This window comes from Trachurus japonicus, chromosome 11, assembly GCF_045865225.1.
Source record: "Trachurus japonicus isolate A0001 chromosome 11, Traja_1.0".
Lineage (NCBI taxonomy): Eukaryota > Metazoa > Chordata > Actinopteri > Carangiformes > Carangidae > Trachurus > Trachurus japonicus.
This window is the reverse complement of record NC_140917.1, coordinates 11,731,081-11,739,181: the sequence shown is the minus strand read 5'-3', so window position 1 is coordinate 11,739,181 and position 8,101 is coordinate 11,731,081.

Here is an 8,101-nt window from a genome sequence, read left to right as displayed (position 1 = left end):
GGGTCGACGGAAAAGAACTAGTGACACAATTCAAGGAAGTATTGATCAGTATTGACTGATCGGTAGTTACCGTAACCGTGTTTGTTGTTGCAAAACCAACATAAAAGGCCAAAGCAGAGCATAATAATGTGATGACATCTTTGTACACTCAGACTGTGCGGGGGGATCTCACTCAGCTGTTGTCTGGCGGTTGCTGTGGAAACCACTGAGTCACGGTGTTCCCCTCGCCGCCATGGTGACCGGCTACTTCCTCCCTGTGGCTGAGACTAAAGAAAGGGGCCAAAAACGTCTATTTAAGGAAAATCTGAGCTGCTCCTCTCAGTTTCCTCAGCTCAGGACAGTGTGGTGCGTTCACTGGACTCCTCGGAGCGTGGGAGGATTCACACTTCCTCTCCAACAAACTCCTCCGTCTAACACAGTTTTATCCGTTAACTCCTCCACGGTCCAACTTAGACCTGAATCTGCTGGTTAATTGCACTGTGTAGGAGCTGTAGATATACCACAACAACCTGAAACGCTGACTTTGTATCATGTGTCAGATCATGATCGATCAGCTGACTTAATTTACAGGCCGCCAATTACGTGATAAAGTCCCATTCTTTGTATAAATGCTGTAATGATGTAATTGTTGTAATAATTGTTTGATTTAATGTGGACCCCAGGAAGAATAGTCTTTATCTCTATGAAGACTAATGGGGATCCAAAGGATAGCCTACAATACAATAATCAATAATGTCAAGAAATAGCCAAGAAATGACGGTTAATTGCGTCGTAATGTCTGGAAATAGCTTAGAAATAACGGTCAATTTCATAGTAATGTTGAAAAATAGGCCTATAGCCAAGACATAACATTTGATTGCGTAGAAATAGCCCAGAAATAATTGATTGTAATTGACAATTGCAAAGACTTGGTGGAGAAAAATTCTGGCCTTTCCCAAAAAAATCAAAGCTAATCTTTTGCCTTTAAGAAAAACATGACATTACTATGAAACTGACTGTTATTTTTAGGCTATTTCTTGACATTACTACGCAATTACTTGTTATTTCTTGATATTATCATGGAATTAGCGGCTTATACTGTAAATTAAAGGGTCACCAACATGTTTAATCAGATTGTTTGGCTGCTCTGTAACAGCTACACACCTAGTGGTCGGACTCAGCGAGCTGCGCTACTAAAACACGACTGAACGGACAGCGCTACATTGACGTCACACATGATGTGTTCAAGTCAGTGCAATCCTGACGGCAAAACATCACTCAGAGCTTTTTACCTGTGCCACCTCAGACCTGCAGGTACAGGACTGTGACCCCCCTCCACTGGTCTCTTTTTCTCTTTTAACCTTTTAACCTTTAAAGTGTTTCAGTTTGTTATGTCTAACAACAGTTCATCTGCAAAAAGAAACAAAACACACAACCTCTCCATGACCTGTGCAAATACTGTAGAGTGAGAATTTAAAATATGTCGGCATTGGGAGGGAGGCGCGTCCATCAGATAGCTAGGCTACACTCTGGGCAGAAAATTCATTATCTGCTCATTCAGGCGTTTGAACTCAGTGACCACCGGCGGGGAAACAACCCGGCGTAGAGAGAATATCAGGGACTTTACTACAGCTTTAGTAAAATCCCCATTGTTGTTTTAAAACTGTGTCACATGGAGTTTGTCACTTCACATCCAAAGCAGCGTCAGTCAGTCAGTCAGTCAGTCAGTCAGTCAGTCAGTCAGTCAGTCAGTCAGTCAGTCAGGTGTGGGGGCGCAGTCTCTCCTCAGCCTTCAGGTTTGTTGTCGAAACCTCCTGACTCGTTTCCACTCTGATTCTTGGAAACTCAGACCTGTTCTCAGGATCAGTCATCGGCTGCCAAAGTCTGGCTCCTTATTTTTTGTTTTTTTTTGTTTATCGCAACCATAGTTCCTCTCTTCCTCTTCCTCTTCCCCTTCATCTCCTCCTCCTCCTCCTCCTCCTCCCTGCTTACAGTTTCAACAACACTGGAGAGCACTTTCCCCTCAGTCTCGCCTTCAGGCAGAAACAACACAACAAGATCTAGTGTTTTTCTACTTTGGCGAAATCAAGCTTTTTTCTTTATCGGTTTTATTTTTTAAATGCCTTTTTGTTGTCGTTCATCAAAGATGTTGTTGATGATTTTATTGAGTTGTTTGTATTATTGTACAATCTCTTTTCTGAACATGTGTTGCGTAGTTAGTATTGTATGAGTGCATCTATTATTAATAAGAGTATTGATCACAAAGCATTTCTGTGACTTTTGGCACCTTGAGCCTTCGTGGCTCCTGTTGATCACATCTGCAGGAGCAACAAATAAATAAAAAAAAAAAAGTCAACCAAGACGTTTTTATTTTTAGCAAAACGTTCTTTTCTTCTTCTTTTTCTTCTTGCTTTAAATAGACTTTAATCTGATTTGAACCAAACAACGACCTCCACAGCCCCAGTGTCGTCGAGTCTGTGGAGCTGCAGTAATGTAATAATATGTGTTGTTGTGTGAGGACGTGTGATGTGTGATTGACGGGCGCCTCAGCCTGTGGAGGCGGTTGTGGTCGTAATATAATTATTATTATTAACCTCCTGCTGTTTTAATGATAATCTGCCAACAGGCGAGATTTGAGAAACATAATGAACACAAACCTGATCCTGTTTTAGTTTCTTTTGGAGATGATTAACGCTAATGGTTTTCAATAGCATCAACAGTGGCCAATGGAAAAAAAAAATATTACAGCCATGTGAAAGACGACACATCCTGAGAAAAAAAAGTATGAGTATGAAGATTTTTGTGGAGACCGGATGTTGCGCACAAGATATTAGTATTAGATTTCCATCTTATGAACACAAGTTATAACAACACGTGTTAACACGAAGGAAAATAAATCGCCCTTTAGGACTGAGATTAAAGCAGATTTAGTTTTAGCACATCTAAATCCCGAATTTCCTCTCAGCTACTTTTTAACCTTTTTTTTTTTCATTACAAAAATGTACTCATAACTCAATTGTTTTTCACATGACCTTAAAATGTATTTTTCATTCAATACCAACAGCATCTTCTGTGACAACTTGAGTTAAAAAAATGACATGAATGTGTGATTTCTGAAAATATATTTTCTGGTGTTTGTCTTGTGTTTGGTTTTTTTTGTTATGTAACTTCCTCCTCCGCAGAAACAGAAATACAGATCGACTTTATTCCTCCTTGTTATGTAACATGTGTCTCATGGCGGCTGAATAAATCTGCTGTTTTCTCTCCAAAATGTGTCTGTATTCATCATGACCATTTACCTTAAAATAGACCCAGTGTGTTGAAGCATGTGGATGCTATCAGCGGTTCTGCCAGCACCAGAATTAAGTCATAATATTTCACAAATTAAGTTGCAGTGTTTCAAAAACAAAGTCCTACTGTTTCAAGAATAAAATCGCAATGTTGGACGAATAAAGTTGTAATAGATTTCAAGAATGAATTTATGATGTTTCAAGAATAAAATTGGTAATGGTTCAAGAACAAATTCAAAATGTTTCACATATAAATTTGCGGTGTTTCTACAACAAAATTGTAATGTTTCAGGAATAAAGTTGCGGTGTTTTATGAATAAAATCACAATGTTGGAGGGATAAAGTTATAATATTTCAAGAATAAATGATGACTTTTCCAGAAAGAAGTAATGGTTCAAGAACAAATACATAATGTTTCAAAAATGAAGCTGCTGTGTTTCTGGAATAGTAGTTATATTCAAGAACAAAATTGTAATGTTTTATGAATAAAATTGTAATGTTTCAAGAACAATCTCATAATTTGCTAAAGTGAAGTCGCAGTGTTTCAAGGGTAAAGTTGTACTGTTCAAGAATAGATTCATGAGAGAACAAAGTCACATTTTTTTAATGTAGAAACTCTTTGTTTCAAGAATGAAGCTGCATAATGTTAATAATGTTATGAGAGTCACAGTGTTCCATGAATTAAGTTGTGGTGTTTTGTGATTATTTATGACGTATTTCAATAATAATATTGTTATGTTTGAAGAACAAAGTTGTAATGTTTCATGACTAAAGTTGCAGTGTTAGAAGAATGAAATTCAGAGATAGCCTAATAATGTTTCCACAATAAAGGAAATGGTCACTATGATATAACACAAAATAATAAAAGTAAATGTATAATTAGCCAGATAAAACACCATGTGATGAGGATGACAGACAGTTCACTGGACCATCTTATATCACAGTGTGTTCAGTGTGTTCAGTGTGTGTGTGTGTGCGTGTGTCTGTGTGTGTGAGAGGGAAACATGTAGGCTAGAGAAGTAACATGTATGACCCGGTTCACATGTTCGCATGTGTTTCCCCTCCTACACTTCATCATCCTACACATCATGTGTTATTACAAGCAGCTGCACGGACGGAGACCACGGAGCTGAAATAATAATGGTGTGTGTGTGTGTGTGTGCGTGTGTGTGCGCGCGTGTGCATGCATGTGTGTTGCCATGGAAACCCCCAGTCCAGTACTGAGGGGGAGGAAACAACACAAGTGGAAAAATTAAAGACGTGGTCGGTCGCTGGTGGCTTGTTTTAAACTGAGTGTGTGGGAATGGCTTGTGTGTGTGTATGTGTGTGTCTCTGTGTGTGTGTGTGTGTGTGTGTGTGTGTGTGTGTGTGTGTGTGTGTGTGTGTGTGTGTTCTTGCATAACTAATGATGTGGGGACATTCTGTGGTGAGACTTGGAGTTTAGTCAGGGTTTAGCATCTAAGTCAGTGTAATGTCCCTGAAGTGATGGAAACATGAATGTGTGTGTGTCTGTGTGTGTGTGTGTGTGTGTGTGTGTGTGTGTGTGTGTGTGTGTATGTGTGTGTGTTCTTGCATAACTAATGATGTGGGGACATTCTGTGGTGAGACTTGGAGTTTAGTCAGGGTTTAGCATCTAAGTCAGTGTAATGTCCCTGAAGTGATGGAAACATGAATGTGTGTGTGTCTGTGTGTCTGTGTGTGTGTGTGTGTGTGTGTGTGTGTGTAGGCTATGTGTGTTTCTATTTTAAAACATAAACAACAACTGTATAAACAGAAGTGACTGGCAGCAGGTCGATGAGTCACTAGATGACGAGGCGACAGGTTCCCTCAAATCACTGCAGGCTAACGTCACGGCGGCTAACTAACATGCTAACAGGGTGACCGAATGGAAAATTAAAGAGTTGGATCATAAAGCAGAACAAACATCAGAGACACCAACTGATGATGTGATGAGGTCACATCACAGAAACAGTTCAACGCTAAAGTCGTTCCTGTTGTTTTTATGTTTACACTCTCACTGCAAAAAACTCAAAATCTTACCAAGAATATGTGTCGTATTTCTAGTCAAAATGTAGTTTTCTAGTCAAAACAAATCTCATTATACAATATGACTCAACACATTAAAAAGTAGCTTGTTTTTAACACTTTTTTTTTCTCACTTCTTTCAAGCATATTTTCACTTGAAATAGCCTAAGTAGAAAAATCTGATAGTGGATCAAGTTTTTCTTTCTTATTACAAGCACAAAAAACTTGCTTTCATTGGCGGATTTTTCTACTTAGGCCTATCTCTAGTGAAAATTTGTTTGAAACAAGTGAAACTGATCTATTTTTAGGTGATGATTCTTGAGTGAAAAGAGTTTAGTTTTGACTAGAAATTAGACATTTTGACAAGAGATAATAGCCTATTCTTGGAAAGATTTTGAGTTTTTGCAGTGCTCTTCTTAGCATAGCCTAAATTCTGGAAGTGGATGGAATTTAATGTCTTCATTTGTCTTTGTACACAAGTTGAAGAAGTGTATTTGTGTGTGTGTGTGTGTGTGTGTGTGTGTGTGTGTGTGTGTGTGTGTGTGTGTGTGTGTGTGTGTGTTGGGGGATTTTAGGGTTATGTCACCTCTTCATAGACTTGTAGTTCTCGAGACCGGTCTTGGTCTCGAGACCGGTCTCGAGACCGCTTTTTCGTGGTCTTGGTCTTGTCACGGCCTCGACAGTCTTTGGTCTCGGTCTTGTCTCGGTCTCGGGTCTCTCGGTCTCGCAATGTCTCGGACTGGCAGCGCGGTCTCGAAGGGAATGTAACCTATCCAGGCAGGCAAGGACAGTTTTTTTTTTAAATACAGATTTATACGCCCCCTTCAAGTACCAATCACATACATTTTGTGACACAGACGGCGGCGCTTGTCCTCTCACGCTTCCCCTCCCTCCTCCTCCCCCCTCCCCCCTCTGAAGCCTCTGAAGCACGGTCAAGATCTATGAAGGAGGACGCAAAATGTCGGCGAATTCGTCAGTCATCAGGTTCGGTTTTACAGACCATAAAGAGTTTGTTTGCCACACAACTAACAATTGTTATTTTGTTAGATGACTTTAGGACTATAGTCATGTCAGTCCTTAACAGCACTCAAGAGTCAATCCTCAAAGAGTGTAGTACGGTGTGGTCATGCAATTGCTACACATATTAGATTTTTAGTCAATTGATGAAAACATTTATAGTGAGTTCACACACAAGACATGTACTGTCACTGTATTATTGTGCCTGTAGTTGAAATAATACATTTCTCATACTAAGCAGCTGAACCCAATATGGTGCTTATGTTCTACAACTCATGCAAAATGGCAAAAACAACTTTTTTTTTGGTCTCGGTCTCGGTCTCGGTCTCGAGCTGAACTGGTCTTGGTCTTGACTTGGTCTGTCTTGGTCTTGGTCTTGGTAGTGTCTTGGTCTTGATACTGTCTGGTCTTGGTAGTGTCTTGGTCTCGGTTTAGGCGGTCTTGACTACAAGTCTACCTCTCCACAGACACAACAACATGACAATAGGCCTACTGGTTTGATGGTTGGTGTGTCAACAGCTGAGCATCATCATCATCACATGACGACACATTATCATCACCCACCCGCCCCCTCGTTCACACACACACACACACACACACACACACACACACACACACACACACACACCACAGACACACAGACACACACAGACAGTTTCAGTCTCCTGACAGAAGCTGCGGTGTTGGAGGAACAGTCGGATGATTCAGACCAGTCTCAGGTCCAGGATGTGGTTATAGCTTAGTTTAGCTTAGCTTAGCTTAGCACCCAGTCTGGGTTGGTTTCAGGGTCGATCCGGAAACCAACGGCTTGACAAAGAAATCTCCACAGTCACTGCGTAGTGTTAGCTGTAGGCTATTGTTGTTTCTGGTTGTTATAGTAACTACAAGAAACACTTAGGGCCTACACACACACAGTAAAAGAAAACAAAAACAGCCGACACACTGCAAAAACCCCAAATCTTTCCAATTTGTCTTATTTCTTGTCAAAATGTCTAATCTCTACACAATGCAACCATTTCCACTTAAATTTTTTTTAAGACTCATCACCTAAAAATGATCATTTTCACTTGTTTCAAACAAATTTTCACCTAAAATAAGTAGAAAAATCTGCCAGTGGAAGCAAGTTTTTTGTGCTTGTAATAAGAAAAACTTGCTCCACTATCAGATTTTTCTAGGTTAGGCTATTTCAGTGAAAATATGCTTGAAAGAGGTAAAAAAGTGTCTATAAATAAGCGACTTTTAAAGTGATTAGTCTTATTTTAAGTAGCTAGGCTATAATGAGATTGCTTCAACTAGAAATAAAAGACAAATGTTCTTGGTAAGAGTTTTAGTTTTTGCAGTGCAGGGTCCTATCACAGAAATACAACTTTAATCGCAATTCAATGATACATTTATCCCAGAGTCAGAGAGCCAGAGAAAGAAATTCAAAACCACACACACACATTCAAGCAGGCTGATAGTTACATACTGCAAGTAAATCAAACACACAAGACCCAGGGTGAAAAACAGGCTGAGGTGAGCTGACACACACACATACGCGCGCGCACACATACATAGGCTACACACACACACACACACACACACACACACACACACACACTGGTCTGTGTTCCTGTTTGTTGAGTTTCCTCAGCAGCTACCTCACTTCCTTCCTGTCAGGCTCCATTTCCTGACCAGCCGCTGGGTTTATACAGACCAGTCTGTCTGTCTCACACACACACACACACACACACACACACACACACACACACACACACACACACACACACACACACACACACACACACACA